Raw genomic sequence first — 27253 nt, forward strand, 5'->3', positions numbered from 1 at the left:
TATTTTCATCTCAGAGAAAGACTTCATCTAATGCTACCCTCCCACCCCAAATAAAAATGGCACTGGACACTATAATGTTGAAATAGCCACTGACCTTAAAAGCCACTGTCTCAGGCACTGCCAGCAACAAAATTTGGACTTGGATATTTAAACAAATGGTATTTAATAAAGGCCATATTTGCCTAAATAGAAAAACTGAGATGCAGTTCTACCTAAAGTGAAAAAATGCTGAAAGTTTCAGTAGATTATTCCAATGTAAAATAAAATCAGCTTCTTAAAATATTTGAACAGAAGTACAGGTCTTCATTTGAGAATTTAAATTTCACATAAATTAATACTGTCCTAATGAATGTACAACTTTGCAGACACCAGTTAGTTCGGGATCTTGTATATAGTCGCTACTCAATAAATATTACTTGACCTGAAGGACAAGACAGCAATCTGTGAGATCAAAAAATAATAATAATAAAGTTTCTACACAGCAAGCATTTTCTATAATAGGCATATCTCAAACTAATAGGCAGGAAGTATATTTAAAAAAATGTTTTTGCTTTAGGTCTAAAAGATTTTCCTTTCCAACTATAAAACAGCTGAAATCATGTATCCTCAGCCCAACATAATTTCACGCCTAATTTATGGAAATAGAATACCAAAGGCCTCTGAAAGGAGAGGGCAGGCAGGAGGGAAAGGATAGTGTGACATTAACACAGGGACCTGCTCCGCTGTTGTCTGGCAGGAGGGAGGCCCGGGCGAGTCTGCCCTACAGGGCGGCACAGTGAGATTCCAGCAGAAACATGTGTTACGCAGGGAGGGGGGGCACTCTGCTGAATGAACTTACTGTTACCTTTTTCCCCCTCGAACATAAGTCTTCTTTTTCCTGATACTGTCTGAATTTGAAACATCTAATTTAATCCATTGGAGGGCCAGTCTTCCTTTTATTTCCTGTCTGTACTGAAGCAGTCGCCTGTTTCAATTACGACTTTCTCCAGCTCCTACATTTCTTGTGCTCCAGCTGGCTCAAAGTGCACTTCCTTGGAAGGTAAAATGCACTAACTGTGCTGATCGGAGACTGATAGCTGGAGAGCCACAATATTTAATAGCTGCGCTGATAAGGAGGTTTAAAAAAATCCATTTTTGAGCCTAAACAAAAGGATATTATGTAGCTGCATGTTCAATTAAGATCTAGTTAAATTCTCTTTTCCCATTATGTGGAACCTCATGCAGGCAGCCGACATAACTCATAGTGTTATGGCAAATTTCATCGGCACTGTATGTTTGAGAAATGTCTCCCTCCTGCTTTTCAGTTAGTTACTGCTGATTTGGGACCAGCTTGGTGCAATTATTTCAAAGAACAGAAATGTGGGATTGATATGGCATTCTAGCAAAACCTTGGCTGGCTAAAAATAAGACTGTTTTGTAGTCGAGAAGGCAAAAAACGTCTCTGGGCTGTAAACACCAGTCAATGTATTTCTTTTCTGCTTTATGAAAACCACAATTTTTTTTTTCTTTTTTCCGTCTCTCCTTACTCATAGTGTAGTTTAATTACAGTTTAATCTCTTTCAGCGAGCAGCCCTTGAGACCTTATTGTTCAACCACAGTATTATCAAGGCTACAGCTACAATTTACGGCAAAAGGTAGAGGCTCCCTTTAGAAAAACCAAAATGCTCCCTCCCCGCCCCCAAATAAATAAATAAATAAATAAATATAATAGTTACTTTATTACAAACTCACATTACAAATTTTTATTAGGCTCTAGAGATGCCAGGCCAATAATTAAAGAAATACCTGAGAGGTGTTGATCAACACTCACCCTGTTTAACTCTGCTGGGTCAATAAATCTGCAGGAAAACTTTTAAGTTAACAAGATTGTTTGGGCCTCTAGTTGCTGAAAGTATTTGGTTACACTGAGGGGAAATGAGGTGGGAGAGAGTGGAGGAGACGTTCAGAAGTAAAAAACGGACTCTCTACTTGCTTGAGGTACAGGAAATATACAGTAAAGAGTTTGCTGCAATTGAAGGGGTGAATAAGGTCAGTAAATTATTTTTGCTGCTTTAAGCTCACAGGTATAATTTAGTGTCTCTGAGTTTTAATATATATTTTGAAAGAAGTGCCAAAATCCTAGGGGTTTCAATGAAAGAGAAGGTAAAACTTGGCTGTTCACCACAAGAAAAGAGATTTAAGCATAAGGTGACTACTCAAATTCGAGATGAAACTTTAACCATTCCTTTGTTTTTGTTTTTAATAAGATGCGCTGTTTCCTTTTTGTCTTCATTCTTTAAATGCTTTATGGTCAATTTGATTTGCAAATTCATTTGCTCTAAAGAAGTAGAACAATAAAAGCTCTCTGTGCAGTTTGCCAGTGCTCTCTGCTACGTGGCGAGTTCCCCTTGTGCACACTAGCTTGGCTCTAAAGAGACCGTGGAAGCCATGCATTGCCCGTCAGTCTGAACTCACAGCTGGCTGGTGGGCGGGCGCCCATGTGGCCCACCCAGGCCCACCCCAGCCATCCCTGAGGCTCATCTCCACCACTGGTAACTGTGGCGTCTGCCACCTCCACTTCTCCTCTCTGCTTTTTCCTTCATCACTGCTGGGATTTTAGGTAAAACTGTTGGCTTTATTGCTATTTTGCCAGTGAATCAGAACTGCAGTGCATGCTGGGCCTCTCAGCGGATTACACTACCACAGAACACTCAGATCTCTTATGTGTCATGAATTGTATATGCTTTCATTTAAAACTATAGAACTTCATTATATATGAACTTTATGGAAAGAAAGAAGCCAGCAAACAGAAAATTCTGAAAATTTATTAAAAACTCACTTTGAATCCCTATCAATAGTTTTTTTTTTTTTTTTAAACATGGCAGAAATGTGTTTATTCTACTTTGTGATTTTCTAAAATTCTTTAACATCATATGCTCATTTTCAATGGCAGCTGAACCATATTACCCTTAATATTTTTTAGGCTAACGTCATCTCTGCCAAACTTTAAGGCGTAGAACACTAGGCTCTCAATGGAATGTATTTCCAAGTGCTTCAAAAGAATTAATGCTTTCGTTCAAGGAAAAACCTTGGTCTCTAAGTATCCCGTAGCCAACCTTCTAAAGAAGTTGAGTGTCTATTTCAAAAAGGAATTAAGACAGGCATCTTACCATCTACAACAGTGTGAACTTTCCTACCTGCTTTATTTCATTTCGGGAGCTGATGGATCTCTCTTTATCTCTATAAAGACAGAGATATGATACAGAACTCATATCTCTGTCTTTATATTGTTAGATTTCCATAAGGTAAATTATTAGTTTAGTTCTTTGAGATGATTCAATGCTAAGTTGTAGGATTTTATTAAATATTAATATAAGAAGGGGTCTGACATTTATGCTTTATTTTTCCTGGTAGTTATATATGCACTAAAGTATTACCAGATTTACTGCTTCTTTTCTGACTAGGAGGAACATATCTTACTAAAACTGTATTTCGATGTATTGACAGTCCCCCACACACATGCCACTGTACGGAGTTATATGGTATTCTCCTGTACTGCTCTAACATGTTTACCATAAGCATTCCAAGAGCACAGGGCAGAAGTTCTCAAAGTATGGTCCAGGCACCTCTGGAGGTCTCTAAGACCCTTTCGTTTGGTCTTCAAGGACAAAACCATTTTTATGATAATACTAGAACCATATTTCTTTGGCATCCACATTCTTTCACCAGTATACAGGAGACATTGAAGCAGTTAAGAGAACCCAACTGTCTTCTGTTAATGCAGACATTAATGAAATTTTTTAAAATTGTGAAACAATGCCACTTTACTAATATTTTTGTCTGGGAAAATACAGGTATTTTTCATAAAAATATTTATCACGAAAATGAATTAATAAATATCCTTTAAATATTGCGGTTTTATCTGCTACTATGGTTGATAGATATAACCCACATAAGCAAAAGTGCTTTTGGACCCTCGGTATTTTTAAGACTGTCAAGAGGAGTTCTGAGACACAAACAGTTTGAGAAACTCTGGTATAAGGTATTTAGGTTGTTTCCAATTTTGTGCTACTTCATTGTGAAACTTCAATTTATATGAAAATGTAGATACATGTAATTGTGGTAGGTATATAAAAATACATGTGGGTTCTGGGCTTGATGGTATGAGACAGTAGTCCTAGCTACTCAGGAGGCCGAGGCAGGAAGATCTTGTGAGCCAAGGAGTTTGAGTCCAGCCTGGGCAATACAGTGAGACCCTGTCTCTAAAAAAGGAAACAAAGGAAAGAAAAAAAGCTTTAAAAAGGTGTCCAGGTAATCAACTTTTCTCTCCAAGTCCAATTTAGTCCTTCATACACTGCAGGAAGGAGTTAGTCATTCAAAAATTAAGTTTAGGGGCTTGAAAGAGAGTTATTCTCACTTAAAAAATAGGCACTAGTATTTGCTTATCATAGGCTACTAAAAGTACTGAATACTACTAAAGGTTCTTATAAATTGAAAACTCAGTTTTGGATTAGAGAGGCAGATTCCTTTAGATTAGGGTTTATGCTGTCAATGTAATTCAAATCAAAGAAAGACTGAATTTTGGGATGGGTTCTCTATCAACTGTCAAAAGACACCTTGAGCACATGGGAAGACACACACACGTACATGCACACACACAAATCCTTAATGAAACCCCAGTCTGTAGGCTCTTCTGTAACTGAACAAATCGGGGCTTAAACATTGTTTCCACTCTGTCCATTTTATTATTTGACACCAAAACCTTCTGTTACTACAGCTATTAACAGTTGGCAGTCACATATAATGGATTTGAATTTGTCTAGGTTAGAATTTAGGATTCTTACATATCAAAACAAGAAAGAGGCTCTGTTGATATTTTCACATACTGATACCTATCATTGAATCGCAGGGTTTTATTTAAGCAATGGTTATCTTTCAAAAATAGAACCATAAATATCTCTCAACTTCAGGAACCAGTTAAGGGTTCTTCCTTCAAGTTGACCGCCACTGCTGAGTCTGTATACGCATGTCATCAGATTTAGCACAAAGAAATCTCATCATTCAACCACTGCAGCCTCGTGAATTACTGATATATTCTGTCTTCATGCTATAAATATAATATGCATATTTGTCTTAATTTAGACCAGAAAAATCTCAATATGGGGAGAGGAGTGGAAGCAGTTTTTATGCTTTGAAAAAGCATTTTCAGAATTATAATTTTTTTTGAGACAGGGTCTTGCTCTGTTGCCCAGGCTGGAGTGCAGTGTGGCAATCAGGGCTCACCGCAGCCTGAACTTCCTGAACTCAAGTGATCCTCCTGTCTTAGCCCCCTGAGAAGCAGGACTACAAGTGTGTACCATCATGCCTGGCAAATTTTTAATTTTTTTGTAAAGATGAGGTCTTGCTATGTGGTCTAGGCTGGTCTTGAACTTCTGGACTCAAGCGATTCTCCCGCCTTGGCCTCCCAAAGTGTTGGGATTACACTGCACTCAGCCTAATTGTTTTGTTTTTGTCACAATATTTAGTTTAAAAATTCAAAGAACATATTAGAGGCAGTGAGATTTACCGATAGGGACCATGCTTAAGTTGACAGATTTTTACTGTCATACAATCCTGTCCCTGCTTCAGTCTTAATCAAGGGGAGACCCATGGACTGTGAACCCCATGAGGGCAGAAACTGTGTCTATTTTTCACCCTTATTTCGACAATACCTATACCATAAACTCATTATAATTCATTAGGACAGTTTTTATAAATGTATCCATTATTCTAATTTTTAACTGAATGACACCACCAAAGCAATTCAATGGGGCAAAAGGAGGTTTTTCAGTAAGATTCTAGAGCAACTGGATGTCCATGTGGAAAGTAATGAATCTCCATCTGTACCTCCGTCATACACAAAATTAGTTAGAGGTGGATCATAGAGGTAAATGTGAAAGCCACAACTATGGAGCTTCTCAAAGAAACACAGAATATCTTCATAACCATAAGGATTAAGGCAAATATTTCTTAAAGGCACAAAAATCACTAAACACGAAAAAAATTATAAACTGGACTTGATGACAGATAAAAACTGCTCATCAAAAGAGACCATTAAGGAAGTGAAAAGGAAAGTCACAGATTTGGAGAAAATACAATGAACATAATTCGCAGAGGACTTCATTTCTAGACTATATAAAGAACTAGAAATTCCTAAGGAAAAGCCATTTCCCACTGTATTATATAATCTGCAGTGTACTTTTCTGCCTCCCTGATTAAACTGATAACTTCTTGTCATGTATTTGATCAACTGTATGTTCACAGTTCCTAACATGAGTCAAGTACCAGGAACAAGGAACATACTTGAATGAATCAACAAGTTGCTGCCTTGCTAGTTGGTTTGATTCTATTTCTCAGGGCAAATGGCGATCGTTAGTTGGAAAATTGGGGGCTGTTAGCTTTTCCTTATGATGAGGCTTGGCTAAGTTACAGGGCAGACCTGAAGGTCACATAACTAGTTTCATTTCCTTCCCATCTTATTTTTATTATTGCCACTTCTACCACACATACTGAAGTCTTACTTGCCCACCTCTTGCTAAATAGAGACACGAGGCAATGGCTATGGTGAGGTTAAATGAATGACTTATAGAACGGATAGCTAGGTCAACATCCAGAACTTACTTTCAAAAGAAATGGAATTTTCTTATTGATCAGTATTTAGAGCTTGAATTTAGATCCAGTTTCTTGACAGTGTTTCATACAGTTTAGTACAGAACTGAATGTCTCTAATCCTAGGTGCCAGGTACATACATACAACAGTTACATCAAAGGAGATAAACTTCTAGCTTTAAAATATTAAAAAATTAATATTGCCTCATGTTGCCATTTAGAAAAAGATCACCTTATCTTGAGAATTTCAAGATTTTCCTTTCCTCCAAATATATTAAAAGATAATAGCTAGAATTCCATTAATTACTAAACTGAAGCCAACATTACAAAATACTACTGATATAAACCAGTAATTAAAAAAAATTCCTAAGCTTGCTCACTCAGACTTCTTTGCACGAGTGCATGCTCTCTCTCTCTCTCTGTGTGTGTGTGTGTATCTATACACATCCATTATTTACCTACCTCTGTGACTATATTTAATGGAATTTAACAAAATTAGTATTTAAGAAAATTTTAGGTCCTTGTCTTTTTCTTTCTCAAAGATGATTTTATATCAATACTTTCCATGAACACATCTGGTGTTTCTTTATAGCCTGGATTTACTAAATGTCATATCTAATGAAACAGGGATTTATGTTTTTTCAACATAAATTCATTTTATTTTATTCAGGCTCCTCCCTCACTACTCAAAGTTGATGACTTCTTAAACCAAAATGGTTGGTCAGAATCCAATCAAGAATATAAAGGCAACTGAATAAATAAAACCATGAAGTAAGTGTAAAATACTAGTGTCCAGACATCTGAGATGTATGTGGCTACTATGAAACTTCCACAGCTGTACCGGCCTGGAGCTCACATGGTTCCCCAGGTTTAACAGAACCCATTACCAGTAAGAGTTTTATTTGCTTAATAAATTACATTCTAAAGCACAATAGCCTAGGCTCACAGCTGTAAAATTGCCAAATATTGTCAATGACCACTCTCTGGTCATAAATAACAAAATAATCTGTGACTCATTGGATTTTTGATTCCCAAGGCAATTCTTTCTTGCCATTACTCAAAAATGTGAAAAAGTGCCTCTACGTGGCATTTTATGGAGGGTATAAATTACTCAAAGGAGATGACATAGGACAGATTTGTAGGCCGAGTAACAGGAACCAGCCAACCAACTGTGTAAATTAAAGAACTAGTGACAAAGAAGAGGGCTAGTGAAAGAATTCTGAAATCCTAAGAACAGATCAGGATTAAGATCCTGAAAAGAGAATCTTGGTATAAAAGAAAAGAGAATCTTCTCTCTTTTCAGGAGAATGGAAGGAGAGTGATGCAACAACCACTCATGGAATATTTATGTTAACTGGAGAGCAATGTATTACAATAACTGAACTATCACCTGGTGATAGTTCAAAACTCAGGTTCACTTTGCAATATATTTTATATTTATAGTCTTATTTGCATATCACAAAGGGTAGACACTGGTATCAGGTGTCACAGAGCTAAACCTTGGAGGGTGATTTTTAATAACCAATATTAATTCTTTTTTTTTTTTTTTTTTTTGAGACGGAGTCTCGCTCTGTCGCCCAGGCTGGAGTGCAGTGGCCGGATCTCAGCTCACTGCAAGCTCCGCCTCCCGGGTTTATGCCATTCTCCTGCCTCAGCCTCCCGAGTAGCTGGGACTACAGGCGCCCGCCACCACGCCCGGCTAGTTTTTTGTATTTTTTAGTGGAGACGGGGTTTCACCGTGTTAGCCCATGTTGGGATGGTCGCGATCTCCTGACCTCGTGATCCGCCCGTCTCCGCCTCCCAAAGTGCTGGGATTACAGGCTTGAGCCACCGCGCCCGGCCTATAACCAATATTAATTCTTAAATGTGGTTAACAGTTCCTTCGGTTATGCAGCTCAACTACACTGAGCAGTTGCTATGTGCTAGCCCCTGAGCTGGGGTGGGGCATTGAAATGAATAAGGCACAGCCCTGCCCTCCCCCGGAGGAGCTCACATTCCAGAGGAGAGGGAGCTGGCTGCGTCTGCCACTGTGTGCTGTCACAGAGCAGCCCCAGGTGTGGGACGGTGCACACCAGAGGAATGGAACTCAGCTGGAGAGGTGGGCAGGACAAGTGGGAGGAATAGGCAGGGGGCAGAGGAGAAGTTTATTTTTATTTTTAGTTATTTATTTTTTGAGATGGAGTCTTACTCTGTCGCCCAGGCTGGAGTGCACTAACTCACTGCAACCTCCGTCTCCTGGGTTCAAATGATTCTCCTGCCTCGGCCTCCTGAGTAGATGGGACTACAGGCTGTGCCACCACGCCTGGCTAATTTTTGTATTTTTAGCAGAGACAGGGTTTCACGGTGTTGGCCAGGATGGTCTTGAACTCTTGACCTCCAGTGATCCACCTGCCTCGGCCTCCCAGAGTGCTAGGGTTACAGGTGTGCGCCACCACACCCGGCTGAAAGGAGCAGTTTTAGGGCAGGTGGAACAGGGTATGTGAAAGAGGCATGAAGAGCCTGATCTGCCAGGGAACAGACAGGCAGGAGGGGAGGAGGGAAGGTTGGCAGGGGTCAAAATCACCAAGGGTTTTCTGAGTTAAAGGGGATGAGTGGACGTAACCTGGCAGACAAGCAGACCAATGGTGAGATCAGATTGGCATTTAGAAAGATTATTCCTTCATCACGGTAGCTAATTTCATTAGAACACCATTTAATGATCAAAGTTAGGCATTTTTGGCTTTTAAATAGAACAGTAACAGAAACTAAAAACATACCTTTGTGGCATTTTCTGTGGAAACAGAAGGTATCTCACAATGACACTTAGGCATGAGCCTGTCTTTTCTCCTGGGTGTTTTTTTTTTTTTTTCCCCCTCTCCCAGTATTGCTGTAAAATGATTTGTAAGTGTTTTAGGAAGATTCTGACAACATGAAACAGAATCTTGATGATAGCTGGTCCTGTGTTGAGAGGATAGACTTTCAAAGTCTTCTTTTGGTTTCCTGATTACTTAATTGACCGCCAAGACAACGCTGTGCTAAGTAAACTCTCATATCTTTCTGAATTTGAAATAAAATAGTTATTTAAGATCTTTTACCTTTGTCAAAAAGAAATATGTCTTTTTCCATAAAAGTCATCCAAGAACATACCCTTGCGATCTTTTCTGATATTCAGGACGATGCCACGAAGTTTGAACTGCCACGAACAGACATTCGGACAAACAAGTCACGGAAGCATTATCAGCTGAGTTTTATTCATGTCTAGTTATAATTCTCTGGCATTTTGCACAGAGTAGGTGATTAAAAACACCCTCAATAAATGAAATAAATGAGTACTGCTTTTAACTGGAGTAGATGATATCATTTTAATGTATCTTTAATACAAAAAATTTTATTTGTACAATAACTAAAATATTTAGACTATTCAAACTGTTTTTTTTTCCAACCGAAGCCTTTCACAATGCTTTCTGGAGACTTCCGGGAAAGAGGTGTCTTGCTTCCTGTTACAACAAGCATTTGAAACATCTACAGGCACAACCTTTGTACCTCACTGAAAGATGCAAATACTGCTAATCCTCTACTGTCGCTGCACGCAGTAGGCACTCCACGTTTAACGACAGTGACACACTGGTTTTCTATTCCTATTTTACTATCTGCAATTCTTTGAGCAACTTTGATGGTCCATTACAGTACAGACTATGCCCACAGAATTCTTTTTGGCTAGCTAACACAAATCCACTGGAAGTTAAGTGCCTAATTTTAAAAAGCTCTGTTTTCATATTAGAATCAAAAGTTCTGATATTCATTTAACCAATGTTCATTGTACACCTACTATGTTCCAGGTACACTGCTGGAAATATAAAAACGATACCTTTCTACTGTCCGAGGAATCATAGTCAAGCAGGGGAAGAGATTTACAATTAAGATCTAATAAATGCTAAAATGCAGATCTGCACCTAATGCTCTAGAAGTACCGCAGAGAGAGGAATTAGTTTTGAATGGTATAAAAGGTAGGGTGGTGCAAAACTCACAGAGGCAAAGTTTTAGTGGAGGACCTTGTAGAATGAGGAAGAGCTCACAAGCCAGAGAGAGGCTGTGTAGTCCGGGCAGAGTAAACAGGACAGCAAAGTACACTGGACTCAGAGCACAGAGCAAGTTAAAGAAATGCCCAGGACTCTGGTGACTGATGTGAAGAGAGCATGAGAAGGGGGATTTCAGTCCATAAACTAGGACCAGAGGATTACCTACTGGGGCCTCCAGAGTTTCACTAACAGTAAATTTAGAAAAGTAGAACAAACCAGAGGTTCCCAGTGTTGGCAGCTGTAGAATCTTCTAGGAAATTCAGGAGGAGGATCTGAGGGGAAGAAAAGAAGAAAGGGCAGAGGAAAGAAAGGGAAAGGGGAGAGGGAGAGGAGGAAGTGGAAGAGAAGGGGGAGCAAAGGGGGACAGAGAAGAGAAGTCACAAAAGGAAGACAGCAGGTCAGAGGCACCAGAACAGGAGGAGGACAACCAGATTCCAGTTCCCAAACCCCCCACCGACTGAATTAGGATCTGCAAACCAGGGGCTGAGGAAGCTGCAGTTATTACACAACCAGGTTTGAGATTTGTTAGTGTCATTTCTCAGTCTCATTGAAGGGGAGGTAGATGGTTTTTTTCATTTGTTTTTGAAAAGAAAACAAAAGACTCAGTTTGATGTAGATTTCTTAGACTTCAGTAAAAAAGAATGTGTACTGGGAACAGAAATTTATTTTTGTTAGTGTTTTATTGCTTTATCTTTTTGATTATTCTGTAGGTGCTTCTAAAATAAGTTATTAAGCCAAGCGTGGTGGCTCATGCCTGTAATCCCAGAACTTCGGGAGACCAAGGCAGGAGAGCTGCTTGTGGTGGTCGAGACCAGCTGGACTAACACAGCAAAATCCTATCTCTACCAAAAAAAATTTTTTTTAATTAGCTGGGTCTGGTGGTATATGAGCATAGTCCCAGCTACTCAGGAGGTTGAGGTGGGAAGATGACTTGAGCCTAGGAGTTCAAGGTTATAGTAAACTGTGAATGTGCCACTGCACTCAAGCCTGTATGACAGAGCAATACTCTTTCTCTAAAACAAAACAAAACAAAACAAAAAAACCCTTAATTTAAAAAATCGAAATAAAATTAGATATTAAGAATCAATACGTTTTCAAGAATCTTGGGAAAGAATAAGAATTTTTTTTTTCTAAGCTAATCACTTTAAAGGGTTCATTAGATGAAGGTTCAGAAGAGAAACCCAGAGCTCAATGCCTAAGAAAGGTTATTTTAGAAACTGCTACTCCTGAGCCATTCCTATCTTCATCTGACTTGAGAAAAAGAAATAACCTTTTGGGGCTTCTTTTATCATTTGAAAACTTTACATGAGTCCCAGGAGACAGACAGAATCATAAAATCCCTGAAGTGGTGCCTTGAGAATAATTAGTTCTAGATAGCGAATAATGGATGGCTGAGAAAACAGAGAGAGCTCCAGAGGTTTAAATAAGAGCATCTTTGCAAAGATTACAGCATCCCCATGCGACACTTACGGTCTTCAAGTAAGAGAGCAGCAGTGATTCACTGGCTTTTCCTCTAGTAATAAAGCCTTTACTGATCTGTGCTCGTGTATGATTTTTTAAAAAAAATTCCTTTTAGATTTTTCTTAGTATGGGTCAACTAAATACAGAATTATCCAACTTATTGTCTTATAACTGGAAACTGAAAGATTGGGGGGAAAATCAGAGAATAGATTCCATGCATTGCTTAATACACACAGTAATATTCAGGCTCATATAAAGACACAGAGAGCCTGAATTGTAAAATCTAATTGCTTCATGTGAGTAAATTTTGAAAACTGACATTATGAGAGCTGTGCTGTACTTTCAAAATGAAGTTCAGTGTTCTAAGGCAACCTGGAGCCTGTTTGTGATTTGTGTTTCCACTTTCATTTCGGCAGATTCTGACATGTTGATAAGAAAAACTAAGACTGACCACATAATTTTAAACCAAATCAGAATGTCGGTTCTAGCATTAGAGTCTGATCAAATGCGATGTGGCTACAAGAAGGTTTTGAGCTAGCAAAACTGGGAAGCTTTCATTCTCCTTAGTTGTCGGAGCCTGTACCAGAGACAGGCACTTTCTCCACTGGAGGAAGAAGCATCCCACACTCAGAGGACCACGGCTAGAACAGCTTTCTGTTTTCTTTCTTTTCTAAAAGAGGTGTGCATTTTGGGACTATAACGACTATTGAAACATTCTGATAAGTCTTACAATGTTTTCAACACTATTACCCAAGATAAGGGCACCCAGAAAAGAAAAATGCAGCTGCCTTTGGAACCCTCAGGACCACCCACGCTGTATGTTCTAAGTTTGGGGCTGGGCCACATGAGGCGAGAGAGCACGTGAAGCACGTGTGGGATATTATGAAAACCTGAGCAACTTCATGTCCATAGTTTTAAGGAACTCTGAAGTAAAAGATAAACATATTTAATCTGAAGGTATTTTATGTTTTTATGAAGAAATAGCACATGGATGTAATATATATATTTGACTGATAACTTAAAAATTATATTCATATTTAACTATACTAAATTTTTAGATGCCATGTGTATGTAAATATATATATCTTCAAAATTCACTTACATGAAGCAATCCTGTCTTATAATTCAGTCTCTAAACCTCTTTATATAAAATCAATTAAACAACTGGCATTTATTCCATGATTCTGTAACATTTCCTGACATTTCAGTTTCCAGTTAAAAATGATAGTAGGAACAGTTCTGTATTTAATTGACTTGTACTAAGGAAAGAAAGATGTCTATTTCAAATCAAATGTGGAAAACAAAATAGGTCACATTTGTCACATTGTGGACAACAGGCATGCAATAAAATATCATAAATTCTAAGACAAAACACATAATCATGTTATAAAACACCCCTCTTTAAGATGAAATAAAATCTGCTGTGGGTTAATCTCCCAAGTACATAGTACATCTTTTTCACATAGAAAGCTGGGGCTTCTCTCTGTGCTTAGATACTTCAGATCATTTAAGATTTTTTCACCCAATGCATGTATTGTCTGCAATAAAAAAGTAATTCATCTACTGAAAAAAAATTCAGCAATTCACCTCAGGTTTGAGGCAGGCTTAGAGTCTCAATTAGCCATATAAGTAAAAATTTTACCCCAAGTTATTATATACAAATGTATATAAAAAGTGATATTTTCACAAAGTATTATACAACTTCTTTACTTCTGGAGAAAAAAAGTTACAGCAGAAAATTTCAGTGCCTTCAGTTTTACTGTTAAGTTCTAAATGAAGGCTACTTATGGTCCCAACCTTATTGATCCACTGAATAGATCCCTAGACCTGCGCAACAGCCTTATATGGAATTAAAAGGGGGGCTTCCACTTGGTGAATAAGGCCATGGAATAATCCATTTATTTGAAAACCAAATGAAAAAACAGTCTAAATTTTTGTTTTTCTCCTTTGTAATGTGCCACATGCTTTTTTCAAACATCTTTTATTAAAAATCATCTATAAGGTTGTTCAAGTGAGATTTTAAACATCAACCCACTCCCATTCACAAGGCAAAAGATGAGACTTCCCATTCTTTTCTTTCTTTTTGCTTCTGTTAATGAAAAGGACCACAAGAAGAAGGCCAAGACACATTCTACAGATAGCTTGCTGTCACTAGTTCAGCTGTTTTTGATGACCCTCTGCCTGTTTTACACCTTATCCTGATGTCAATTCTTGTTTTCACTCTTCCAGATTTCTTTCACAAGAAAACAGCTGACAGAATGTTGCAAAATAAAGAGGAAAAGGAAGAACTTCAGCTGGGAATAGAAAGTTTTCAGCCATGACGCTGAATACATTTCCCCGCCTCTGACACACTATGGTTGCTAACAATCCCGGCTGTCTGCAAGGGGAAGTAAGTGAGCAAGCAGACTCACTGCCCCGCAGGTTCACTGCCCCGCCAGTGCGGGTACTGAGCCTAGGTGGGGCCTTGCCCTCCTGCCTCGATCTGACCCTGAAGGTGGTGGGATGGGGTACGGGGTGGAGGGTGGGAGGAGAAGTGACCATTCATTCACCTATCTATTCACTCGGTGTTTATGAGAGCCTACGATGTGCTTGGCAACATCCCAGGTGGTATTTATGGAAGATCTGCTATGTGCTAGCAGCTTTATTCATCTCCATTCGTCTTGGTACCACCTTAGAGAAATAATATTTTTATGACTGATAGGTAAGGAAATGGGTTCAGAGCGCTTATTTAGGCATCTTACATCACATCAAATAAGGACTGATTTATGGCTGGATCCCAATTTTGTCTCATTCCAAAGCTCAGGTGTTCACTGATGACTATATCATGGGGACCCAACAGAATACCACCATGAATTAGGCTTATTCATACACAGTAGCAGCACTCTTCTAAAATACGGGTATTACCAAAAGACACAGCAGATGGAAGACTGTACTGACAATTCTCAGTATACCGTCATCGATTTTGCTGTATTTGTTTTCATAACTAATATAAAAGTAATATGTTCTCATTGTCATCAATGGAAGAACAGAGCGCACAGAATTAACAGTTCCTCCACGTTTTCAACCAGTTAACGAACATCTAACGGTTAGCGTATTTCTTTTCACACATATCTCTGCTCACAAACTGCAGCAAATACGTACGTATTTGATTTTCTCCTCCTCCTTCTTTTTTAAAGTGGTGGAGGTCTTTCTTTCAGTCTGCTGACCACAAGGCACGGGCGGGGATCGGAGTTTCAATGGAAGGGGGTGATAGAGTTTGGAAGACGAGGAAAACTGTCAGAGGAAAGCAGGTCTGGGTGGGGTTGTCACAGAGTTTAACATTTCATCCAGAAAATATATTTTTCCTTAATTCTAAAGCAGTATCTAAAAAAATTTGTCATTAGTAAATTAGCAGTGGTCATACCTAAGAAAAGCAGCATGTCTAGATAGAAGCTGGTATTTACACATATCTATTTAATACATTGCTCCCTCACACACACACACACACACACACACACACACACACACACACGATGCTACTGATAGACTGCAATCTAGAACATGCCTTCCTGTTCTAATACAAATGGGTCTGCATTTTCTTTTAACTTGGCAAGGTTGAAAAACAGACTCGTCATAAGTGTGTAATGTCTTGAACCAAAATAGACTTCCTTAATGATTTGTTTTCTCCAATTTCACCACAAAATGTAATGCAGCCAACAAAAGAACTATTCTTCCCCCACGTATAATAACATGTTATTCAACAATCATGTAAGAAAGCCTATACATAAGACTGCCAAGGTTCTGAAATTGAGTTTCTAACTGAAATGTTTGGAAAGAAATCTTTTCTTTTTCAAGTTTTACTCCGAGGGTTTGAGTGAAGTGATATAAATATCTGGAATACACAGTTTTGCTTTACTGCTATAACATGCTTCCAGAAGTAGTTATGGTTTACTTTATAACATGGGTCACTGAAAACATTAACCATAAAAACATATAAAAGTACAAACAAGTTCTCAGTAGACCATTTACTCTGTAGCAGAACAAACAATTTAATTGCTTCTGTCCTTGTGAGGGCAAATAGCTCCTGATGAAGCTGGGTCAGGAGTACCCCTTGGTTTGTGGGGAGTCTACAACCTGCATGCTATTCATGTGACCTGGCTCTCTCGATACTTCAAGGGTCTGCGCCCCGGGACGGAGGTGAAAGCCTGGTTAACAGCAGAAAAAGCAACCCATTCCCAGTACAGTAAGAAAGATGATAACAGAATGATGAACTATTTTTCTTTTTCTTTCTTTTTTTAATGGAGAACTGTAAAGGAAAGAAAAATTGTAATGGTGTAAAAAGCTAAAAAGGTGGAAAAAGTGAATCCACTATTTACTTTTCTGAAACCAGAGTTTGCTTTAAAAGTGTGCCCCATAATCACTAGCCCACCTGAAAACCATAGAAAGTGCCGAAGACTGAAGGATGCCGCTACATAATCTGAATGCACATTAATGCATGGTGCATATTTATGGTATGATGACAGGTATAAATATCACCAAAAATGAATATATCTCCTGTATCTATTAAATTTCTGGGAAATAACTAGGTAAATTAAAATGTGTTAGCCAAGATAAGACATAATTAATGCATTTTAAAAAATTAGATTATCAAGAACACATTTTTCTAACGAGTGAAAGTTTTCCTAAATAAAAGTTTTCTCCTTTGGCCGGAAGCAGTGGCTCACGCCTGTAATCCCAGCACTTTGGGAGGCCGAGGTGGGCGGATCACCTGAGGCCAGGAGTTCGATACCAGCCTGGTCAACATGGCGAAAACCCTGTCTCTATTAAAAATACAAAAATTAGCCAGGCGTGGTGGCAGGCACCTGTAATCCCAGCTACTCAGGAGGCTGAGGCAGGAGAATCACTTGAACCCGGGAGACGGAGGTTACAGTGAGCCGAGATCGCGCCACTGTACTCTAGCCTGGGGGACAAGAGTGAGACTTCATCTAAAAAAAAAAAAAGTGAGCAAATGAGAGAAGAAAGGCTAACTATCTGGTGGGAAAAACACTAGTATAGGCACATCTATACGTACGTACATATATACACATGCATATATATACATACATACATGTAATACATATACATGGACACTGGCTCATCAAAAAAGTGGTTCATTTTGTATTTATGATTTAGGTGGGGATCCCGGGTTTAAACTCCAGGTCCACTATTTATCACTTACGTGGCCTTGCTTAAGTTACTTCGCGTCTCTTTGTCTCAAACTAGAGATAATACCACTCACCTTAATTCTAAAGCAGTATCTAAAAAATCTGTCATTAGTAAATCAGCAGTGGTCATACCTAAGAAAAGCGCATGACTAGACAGAAGCTGGTATTCACACAGATATATTTAATGCATTGCTCCTTCACACACACACACACTCACACACACACTCACACACACTCACATACTTACATACAAGACACTACTGACAGACTGCAATCAAGAACATGCCTTCCTATTCTAATACAAATGGGTTTACATTTTCTTTTAACTTGGCAAGGTTGAAAAACAGACTCATCATAGTAAATTAGCAGTGACCACACCTAAGAAAAGTGGCATGACTACATAGAAGATGGTATTTACACATATATAGTTACATACTCAGAGAAATAAAAAGTTAATGCGGGTTACTAAGTGGTTTATTTTAATAAACTTAAAATGTTTTTATTCGATAGACTGATTATTTTCTGTGAAAAGCATTGAGTTGTACCTTGTTGTATCAGAAAAGTCACATGGAAAAGCTCTGCTCTTTGAAAGATATTTCTTTATATCCATTTAAAAATCTATCTTGGGGCTGGGTGCAGTGGCTCGTGCCTGTAATCCCAGCACTTTTGGAGGCTGAGGGGGGCGGATCACTTGAGGTCAGAAGTTTGAGACCAGCCTGGCCAACCTGGTGAAACTCTGTCTCTACTAAAAATACAAAAATTAGCTGGGCGTGGTGGCAGGTGCCTGTCATCCCAGCTACTTGAAAGGCAGAGGCAGGAGAATTGCTTGAACCCTGGAGGCAGAAGTTGCAGTGAGCCAAGATCACGCCACTGCGCTCCAGCCTGGGCAATAGAGTGAGACTCTGTCTCAAGAAAAAAAAAAAAAAACCTACCTTGGGTTATGTTTCTCACAGAAACAGAAAATAACAAGTAGACACTTTAGGGGTAATGTTTATCTCCTTGCTTCACTGTAATAATAAAATCATTAAAGAAAATAAAATAGATTTTTATTTTATTGATAAAAGGATACAGATTAGGAATCCTCATGCTAAGCAGAAAGTACTACTTTAATTTTGAATGTTTATCTCGCAGTCTACACAATAACTACACATATCACACAAACATTTCTGTCTGGTACTAATCTAAAAAGCTCTTTGAAAACAATTATTTTATGATATTGCACATTTTCTAGTTTTTGTTATAGTTTATAAATACATATTTTGGTCAGCATTAATGAAATGAAACCTAAAATCGTGAAAACATTTAATATAAATTATAAATAGGAGAAAAGTACTTGGGGTAGTTAGCTGCTACTCATGTGTTACTGAAAGAAGAGGCATGAATTTCATGATGAAAAAATAAAATGTGGATAAAGAATGCTTTGGTAGTAAAAACACACACACAAAGCATTGGATTTCACAATCAAAGTCCAATGAGAATTTTCCCCCTTTGGCAGTCAAACAAAAATTCCAGGAAAATAGTTTAAATTCCCTTCACAAAGTTCAAATATAGCTATTGGTATTAACTTGCAAATATAAGAAATAACATTTCAGTCTGGGTATCTGACTAATGGTTGTTTATGGACCCTATAAAATTTAGAATAATTTTTGCATTTAATATATCTCACATGCAATTACTGTTTCAGTAGTCCAAAATCTGTTTAATGCAATTCCATACAGATGAATTAGAATTCTAAATAGAATTCTCAAATTCTATTTAAGTTTTAATGTAAACAATTCACCTAAAGGGATAAGCAGCACTCATTATTTCTTTAGAGACAAGAATATTTTAGAGAGGTAACAACTCACTTTTGACCTAAGTTCACTGAAACTATAAGCACTATAGTTTACACAGTGCTTTATAACTGCAAGGCCTCCGCTTTTAAAACAATTATGCATTCCCCTAAATTCATATTTTAAAAACACGAATTATCAATTGAGATTTCTTTGCCTGTAACATAGAGATCTCTGTTCCTGGCCACTGGGTGGTTCTGCACTCATGAGCATGGGGTTCTAGCTTAGGCCCGACTGTCACTAACTTCTCTATGGCTTCAGAGAAGTCACAGGGCCTATGTTTTCTAAACATATGTATATTTTTAAGTTATAGAACATGCTTACAAAATGCCACCTCATTGTGTTTTATATACATGGACTCTATAAATGGATGCATATACTGCAACCAATTATAGCTATCCCAGGGTGAAAGGATATTTTGAGAGAAGCAATTATTATAGCAAATGAGACAGGAAACATCCTTTTCCATTGCTCAAGAAACACAGACATTTGTTTCTTGTCTCTCGGCAAAAATGGAAAAACTCTCTCGCATTTCACAAGTGAGTGGGTCTCCCGGAGGTTCTGAGAAGGTTCTGTGCTAAATAATCCTAAACTGAGCAAACCCTCCTCAGTTCCTTTTGAGTGGAGAGGCTGAACTCAACACTGCCAGGGGAGCCGCCGCTGGTGGATGGGGACAGGGGACAGCTTGCTGTTGTGGGCTTCAGGGAGCAAACTCTGCCAAGCCAAGATGGGCGAGGATGAGAGGGGAAAGACTGACAGTTCTTTGGTAATAAAAATGCAGTTTATATAAACTGTAGGAGACCTGGTGAGAAAGTAAAAGAGGTAATTGTGCACATTCCAAACGTTTTAATATATAAACTGTGTAACCATCACTCATGAATAGCGCAGCTGCTAACAATTTATTTGTTTTTTTTTTTTCACCAAGATAAAAATCATGCTAAAGCCAAGAGATGTTTCTCTAGTGAATGACATTTTGAAACTCTGGTCAAAACATAACTGTGACATAATAAATTTTTAAAGAAGTCATGAAAGCTTGTAGTTTGAAATTTGAAAGAAGACCTAGTTTTTTCCCCAATTAGGAAGGACCACATTTCCACTTTCATGACAGTGGCGGGCTCAGTCTTGTGGCGGGGGAGGGAGGCCAATGCTGCATGCACATCTGTTTCCAGTGCGATGCTGGTATGCAAACTATTGTCTATTGGAAGTGTGTTGTGGTAATGTTTGCCAGGGTTAAAGGCTGGGTCAATTTGATCAAGACGCTAAAATTAGCTTCTGTGTGTTTTCCTGAAAAGAAAAAAAAAATACTGTAAAGCTCTTTGTTTTCCTTCAAGTACCATTCTCAGATTTCAGTTTCTGGTGTGTAAACTACCAGGAAACAGACGGCTGTGACAACTGACTTCTTGTTCGCTGAGTTCTGCATAATGAAATGGTGCCACACGTCACCAAGCTGGAGAACACGTGGAGAAAGCCAGCTTTCTGACCCAACTCACATTTTCCCATTAAAAAAAATTAACATTATAAAATTACTTAATGTGAATGCATTTGGAAATCCAAAACCATAGCTATGTTTTAAAGTGTGTGATGGCTTGGCAAAGCCCAAACACATTTAGAAACTCATCATTCTGAGAAGTATTGGGGTAAGATTTAGGTCACATATTCCTGGTAGTATTGACAGTGCTCTGATTATTTTCACAGGAAGTGAGTTTGTTAGGATGAAAAAGAGGGAAAAAAATACATATACAAACTCCAGTAATAATCTGATGAATTCCAAGAGCAGAAAGGAATTGTGGAAACAATACATAGTCATGAGATAGTTCAAGAAAAATACTGATATTTTTCTAGATTAGCAAAATTACTTAGAAAATTACTTAACAGTTAACATTCCAATAGATGAAAAAGATGAAAAAAGGAGAAATAGAATTATCTGCTATGTTTAAGGCTTTGTGATGAATAGACAAATAAACCAAAAGTAGAAGCATGTTTGAAATTTATTTACATACTTGGAGACTTGCTTTTTCTTGTATGAGATGCTAAGTCAGGTTACAATAATATAAAAATTAAAAAGCTTCAGTGAAATGCCTCGCTCATATTTTAACTATTTCAATACTGTTAACTTTTAAAATGACCTATAATGTAAAAAGTATTTTTGGTGTACATTTTACTACAAGTATTTTCGATTAAGAGAAGTCTGAGAGAAGAAATAAACAGGTTTTCCCCAAATTACAAAATGCAGTAGAAAAATCCTTCAATCTAGTTACAGCATGGTGAAAATATTACAAATTTGGGTCATTTATACCACAGGATTTCCTTCTTTGCAAACATCCTCTCAATTCCAGTGGCTTTTTGTACTTTTGTAATTTAGAGTTCATTAAAAAGATTTGGTATGGATACTAGAAGTGAGTAAAATATTTGGCAAAACTCATTTGTAAAATAAAACTTATTTATACAACATATATAAAATTACTCAATTTTTATATTTAAATGCCCTCTAGAGCCAAACACAGCATGGTAGTTACTATTAATTGCTTGATTATTTTCTTGGGTCAGAAATTAGTGAAAAAATACTATATATCGTGACACTAAATTAATAAGATTCCGTATTATCTCTAATTTCTCACAACCAGCTCTTCTTCAGTTTAAAATCTGACCTCTTCTCTCAAAGTTATTTGTAAAAATGGGAAGAATAATATTGAACTGCAATAACTCATCAAGTCTGAAGTTTTTCAGTCATGATCTTCTCAATTGTATGTTCTGAGCACAGCCTCCTGGTGGAAAGACTCTGGGTTCCCAGGACACTACAAACGGCAGGTTCCTCTTCTTCCTCCCGCATGAGTCCTGAGGATTCCTCCCCCGACAGCACTGCCCACATCCCCTTTCTGGCACCTCAAATGTAGCATTTCCCGAGGTTGTGACTTTACCTCCCCCTTCTTTTCCTTTTACATACTGTTTTTTCCAGTAAATTTACCCACTAATATATGTGGTTTTAAATATCTATGTTTTTAGCCTAAGGATGGTTAAGTTAGGCACAGAAGGTTTATGGAGGGAGTTAAAATATTCATTAGACTGCTGATACTATGTTAGAATGTATGCATAAACAGGTGCATATTTTGTTGTTGAGAATCCAAAATTGTCATGGAAAGCTGTCCATGACTCAAAAAGAAAAGAAAAGTCAACCCCGCCACCACTTTCCACACCAGAATGGCTCCAGTAGCCCAACTGAACACCTTCACCTGGGTATTCCCAGCATCACTAGTACTTCAGACTCAGGCTGTTCTCATGACTGGCCTCCTCCTGAGAACATTCCTTCTCCGGTGTCTCCTATGTGCTTATGATATTGCCACCCTATCATCTCTGAGACTCTCCTTTCTCCCTCATCCAGCAACTGCAATTAGCTGCAAGTCTGAGGCTTCTCATCTGTTTCCACCACCATCCCTTTAGCCCAGGACCCTGAAGCATACTACGTGGTCAGGTTGCCTTATAACTGTCTCCTCATCCAGGGTGGCCACTGTTGCACAGTTCCAGGGGCTGCAATTCATGTCACACTCTGCAAATGCAACACATCTCCATGCAACATGATGGAAGCTCCAAGGCCGTGTGCACAACCAGTGAATTCAGGTGTGCACTTCTATCCTTTCTACAACATCATTCTCACTTTCCTCTACAGCCTATTTTAACTATACCGCCGCTCCCCTCCCCCATCCAAAATTAACTGTTCACATTCACTGAATATGCCCACACTTTTTCTGTAAGTCTTTGTGTCACAATGCATGCTGATCTGTGTTTTGGAAAATACCACCAAATCCCCACCTCCCATAATGCCTGGTGGTCTGTCTTCTGTTTGTCTCTCCCATGAAGCTTTCAGTAGGGCAGAATGTAAGTATGTGGGTATCAGATTAGGATTCAACCCCAGCTCCACTAACATGAACTACTCAAGTAGTCTCCTGTAAACTAATTAAACTATCCACATCTAGGACCTCTTTTTAAAGCGGGGACAAAATTTAACAGTTAGGATGTGAGGATTAAATGAAATATAATGCATATTAAGTACCTGGTACTTTTTAAGTGTTCGATATTTTTTAGCTGTTATTTTAACATCCTCACTCCCAGTAATGATTTCATTCTCCTATATCCTCTGCTTTGGATTCTAGTATCATACATTTGTTGTTTTGTCGCCTCCCAAATATGATTTTAGATGTCAGGGGCATGCACTATCATATTTAAATCACCTTGGGCACCTAGCACAGTGCCTTACACATAGTAGGTGCTTACTAAATATGTGGTTATTTTTCTTAAGTCATTCTTTCTTGGGCCAGAATTTACTGGAGGTCAAGGGGACAAAAGGGTGGAAGAACTACACAGACGTTAGATCCTTTACTTGCAAATAAATCTCCTTATGAAAGTCAGTCACCATTTCAGAGTTGCACATAGGACACAACACCTAGGGTATATTTACATGTACCAAAGCAACACATTGGCTGAGAAGATCGCTGATGAAGATTAACTTGTATAGCATCCTTCAAAACATCATGACTCTTGGGAGGACATGTTCATAGGATACAGAAAACAAAAATTCCACAAAGCATATATTATCTTACCTCTTAAAAATGGACCAAACCAAATGCATTACAAAACCTCCGGTTTGCAAAATAGCAGACAAATAAATTAAACATTGGCATAATTAAGCTATGGTGAATAAATACTGCCAGTCTAATCTGAGGAACTAGTTGGAACACAGTCATGCATCATTTAACGACAGAAAGACATTCTGAGAAATGTGTCCTTAGGTGATTTTGTTGTGCCCAAATCATACAGTGCACTTACACAAACCTAGATAGTAGAGTCTACTACATAACTAGGCTATATAGTATGCTATATGCTATATACTACAGATCTGTACACCATGTTACTAAACTAATTTAAGCAACTGTAACATGGTGATAATTATCTGTGTTTCTTTTTTTCTTTTTTTTTTTTGAGATGGAGTGTCGCTCTGTTGCCCAGGCTGGAGTGTAGTGGCCGGATCTCAGCTCACTGCAAGTTCCGCCTCCTGGGTTTACGCCATTCTCCTACCTCAGCCTCCCGAGTAGCTGGGACTATAGGCGCCCGCCACCAGGCCTGGCTAGTTTTTTGTATTTTTAGTAGAGACGGGGTTTCACCGTGTTAGCCAGGATGGTCTCGATCTCCTGACCTCGTGATCCGCCCGTCTCGGCAATTATCTGTGTTTCTAAACATTTCAAAACAGTTTTACTGTGCAGTAAAATATAGCATAAAAGAGAGAAAATGGCTGGGTGCCATGGCTCATGTCTGTAATCCCAGCACTTTGGGAGGCCAAGGCGGGCAGATCACTTGAGGCTAGCTAGGAGCTTGAGACCAGCCTGGCCAACATGGCGAAACCCCATCTCTACTAAAAATACAAAACTTAGCCGGGTGTGGTAGCATGCACATGTAATCCCAGCTACTTGGGGAGCTGAGGCACAAGGATCGCTTGCACCTAGGAGGGGGAGGTTGCAGTGAGCGGAGCTCATACCACTGTACCGCAGCCTGGGCGACAGATTGAGGCTTTCTCTCAAAAAAATAAAAAGATAGAAAATGGTACACATATATAGGCACTTACCATGAAGGAAGCCCGCAGGACTGGAAGTTGCTCTGGGTGAGTCAGTGAGTGAGAGGTGAGTCAATGTGAAGGTCTAGGACATTAGTGCACACTGCTGTGGAATTTGTAAACACTGTATACTTAGGCTAAAGGAAATTTAAAAATAAGGTAATTGTGTTATGATGTTTGGATGGCTACCATGTCACTACACGATTAAAAAATCTTCAGGTCCATTATAATCTTATGGTATCAACATTGTGTATGTGATCTGTCGCTGACCAAAATGTCATTATGTGGTGCATGACTGTATCTTTAGTAAGAAGATCTTGGAATATCTCTAAGTAGAGAGCATATGAGATCCAAATTTACAAAGAGACATAAAATTTATTTTAGCAAATTGTTTTCATGCAAACGGAGGTTCTAAAATTATTTTAAGTGCTTAAAAGTTTTTTGTAGGTGTGCATTATTTGGACCTTGTTTAAACTATTAACATGCTAAACAAATCCTTTCTATAGATATTGTTGATATAAACTCCAAATTAATGAGGCAAGTTAAAATAGCCTGACTTTAATACATATAATACCTGATTAAATTTTCAATTCTGAGGTTTTATCAAGAATGTCCTGAGGCCCTCTATAAGTTTCAAATTGTTATCTGAAATCATTTCATTTTAGAAGCCTGGTAAATACAAAATGAAGTTTGTAGAGCTATTGTTTATTATAATTTAACAAATATCTGGCTGGGTGTGGTGGCTCATGACTGTAATACCAGTGTATAGGGAAGCTGAGGTGGCAGGATCACTTGAGGCCAGGAGTTTGAGAGTAGTCTGTGCAGCATAGTGACACTCTCTAAAAAAAAAGTTTCTTTAATTAGCCAGGAAAAGTGGTACGTACCTGTAGTCCTAGCTACTTGGGAGACTGAGGCAGAAAGATCACCTGAGCCTAGGAGTTCAAGGTCACAGTGAGCTATGATTGTGCCCCTCATTCCAGCCTAAGCAGAAGAGCTACCCTGTCTCTTAAAATATAGACACATACATATATATACACACATATATGTGTGTGTGTATATATGCATGTGTGTGTGTATCCAGGATAAATACACACAGACACACACACACACAATATATATATATATATCTATCTCCTGGATACACACTAGCTTCAAGGGATTGAATACAATGTTTTGGAATATATATGTTTTGGAAAAGTCCTAAGGTAGATTCCTTAGCTTTAACAACATTTACGTATGCTTTAGTAAAAGATAAGCCTTTGACATCACTATTTCAACTTCCACTGGCTGAAGCAGCTTCCAAGGGATTCAAAAGAATGGTACATATTTTTTTGGCTGTTCAAAACAACTGCACAGACGAGGGGATTTAGGAAGCCACCATGCATACCCAGGGTGAAATGCAGACTCAGAAAAGACCTCACAAGATCTTAAGATTTCAATTTGGGATGATCCCTGGCACAGACACACCCTACAACAGTTAGAAAACCCACAGCAAATGCTAGGGAAGGGAAAGAACTGGATTTCCAGAGTTACCATATTCTAAGACTCAAATGTCCAGGTTTCAACAACAATGGAAAAATAAGACATAGAAAGGAAAAGGAAGGTATAGAGCACTCAAAGGAACAAAATAAAATGACATAAAACATACCCGAGGAAGCCTAAACTTTGGACTTACCACATTAAATAACTATCTTAAAGGTAATCAAAGATCTAGGGTAAGTCATAGACAAAGACAGGAAAAGAATGTATGAACAAAACGAGAATAACAACAGAAAGAGAAATTTTAAAAAAGAAACCAGAAGAAATTCTGGAGCTGAAGAGTATAATAAGTAAAATGGAAAATACAATAGAGGGGACTCAAAAGCAAATTTAAGCAAGCAGAAGAATCAATAAACTTGAAGATCAAATTTACTCAGTTTGAGAAACAGAAAGAAGAATGAATGAAAAAAAGTGAACAGAGCCTAAGGAACTTGAGGGACACCATCAAGCAGACCAACATAATCTGTGGGAGTCACAGAAGCAGCAGAGAGAAGAAGCGGCCAGAAAGTGTATTTGAGGAAGTAATGACTGGTAACTTCCCAAATTTGATGAAAAACGACTCCACAAATCCAAAAAGCTCACCAAACAAGTAAGATAAACTCAAAGAGAACTATCCTGAGACGTATTCAAATTATCAAAAGCCAAAGGTAAAGACAGAATCTTAAAAGCAGCAAAACAGTAACAATTCATCACATATAAGGGAACTTCAATAAGATTATTAGCCAATTTCTCATCTGATATCTGGGAGGTAAGAAGGCCCACTGGCTGATATATTCAAAGTGCTAAAACAAAAACAATGCTAACCAAGAATTCTATATTCAGCAAAATTGTCCCAGGAAACAAAGCAGAAAATAAGACATTCCCAGATAAGCTAAGAAAGTTCATTACCACTATACCTCTCCTACAAGAAATGTCAAAGTGAGCCCTTCAGTTTGAAATTTTAAAAATGTA

General features: G+C 38.3%; 1 protein-coding gene across 2 annotated transcripts in view; it reads right to left on the reverse strand.

The window, feature by feature from the left end:
- Positions 1 to 27253, reverse strand: part of GMDS (GDP-mannose 4,6-dehydratase) — a 630071-nt gene that overhangs the window by 189285 nt on the left and 413533 nt on the right. The window lies entirely within an intron of this gene.

The sequence above is a fragment of the Theropithecus gelada genome, chromosome 4 (assembly GCF_003255815.1).
Source record: "Theropithecus gelada isolate Dixy chromosome 4, Tgel_1.0, whole genome shotgun sequence".
NCBI lineage: Eukaryota > Metazoa > Chordata > Mammalia > Primates > Cercopithecidae > Theropithecus > Theropithecus gelada.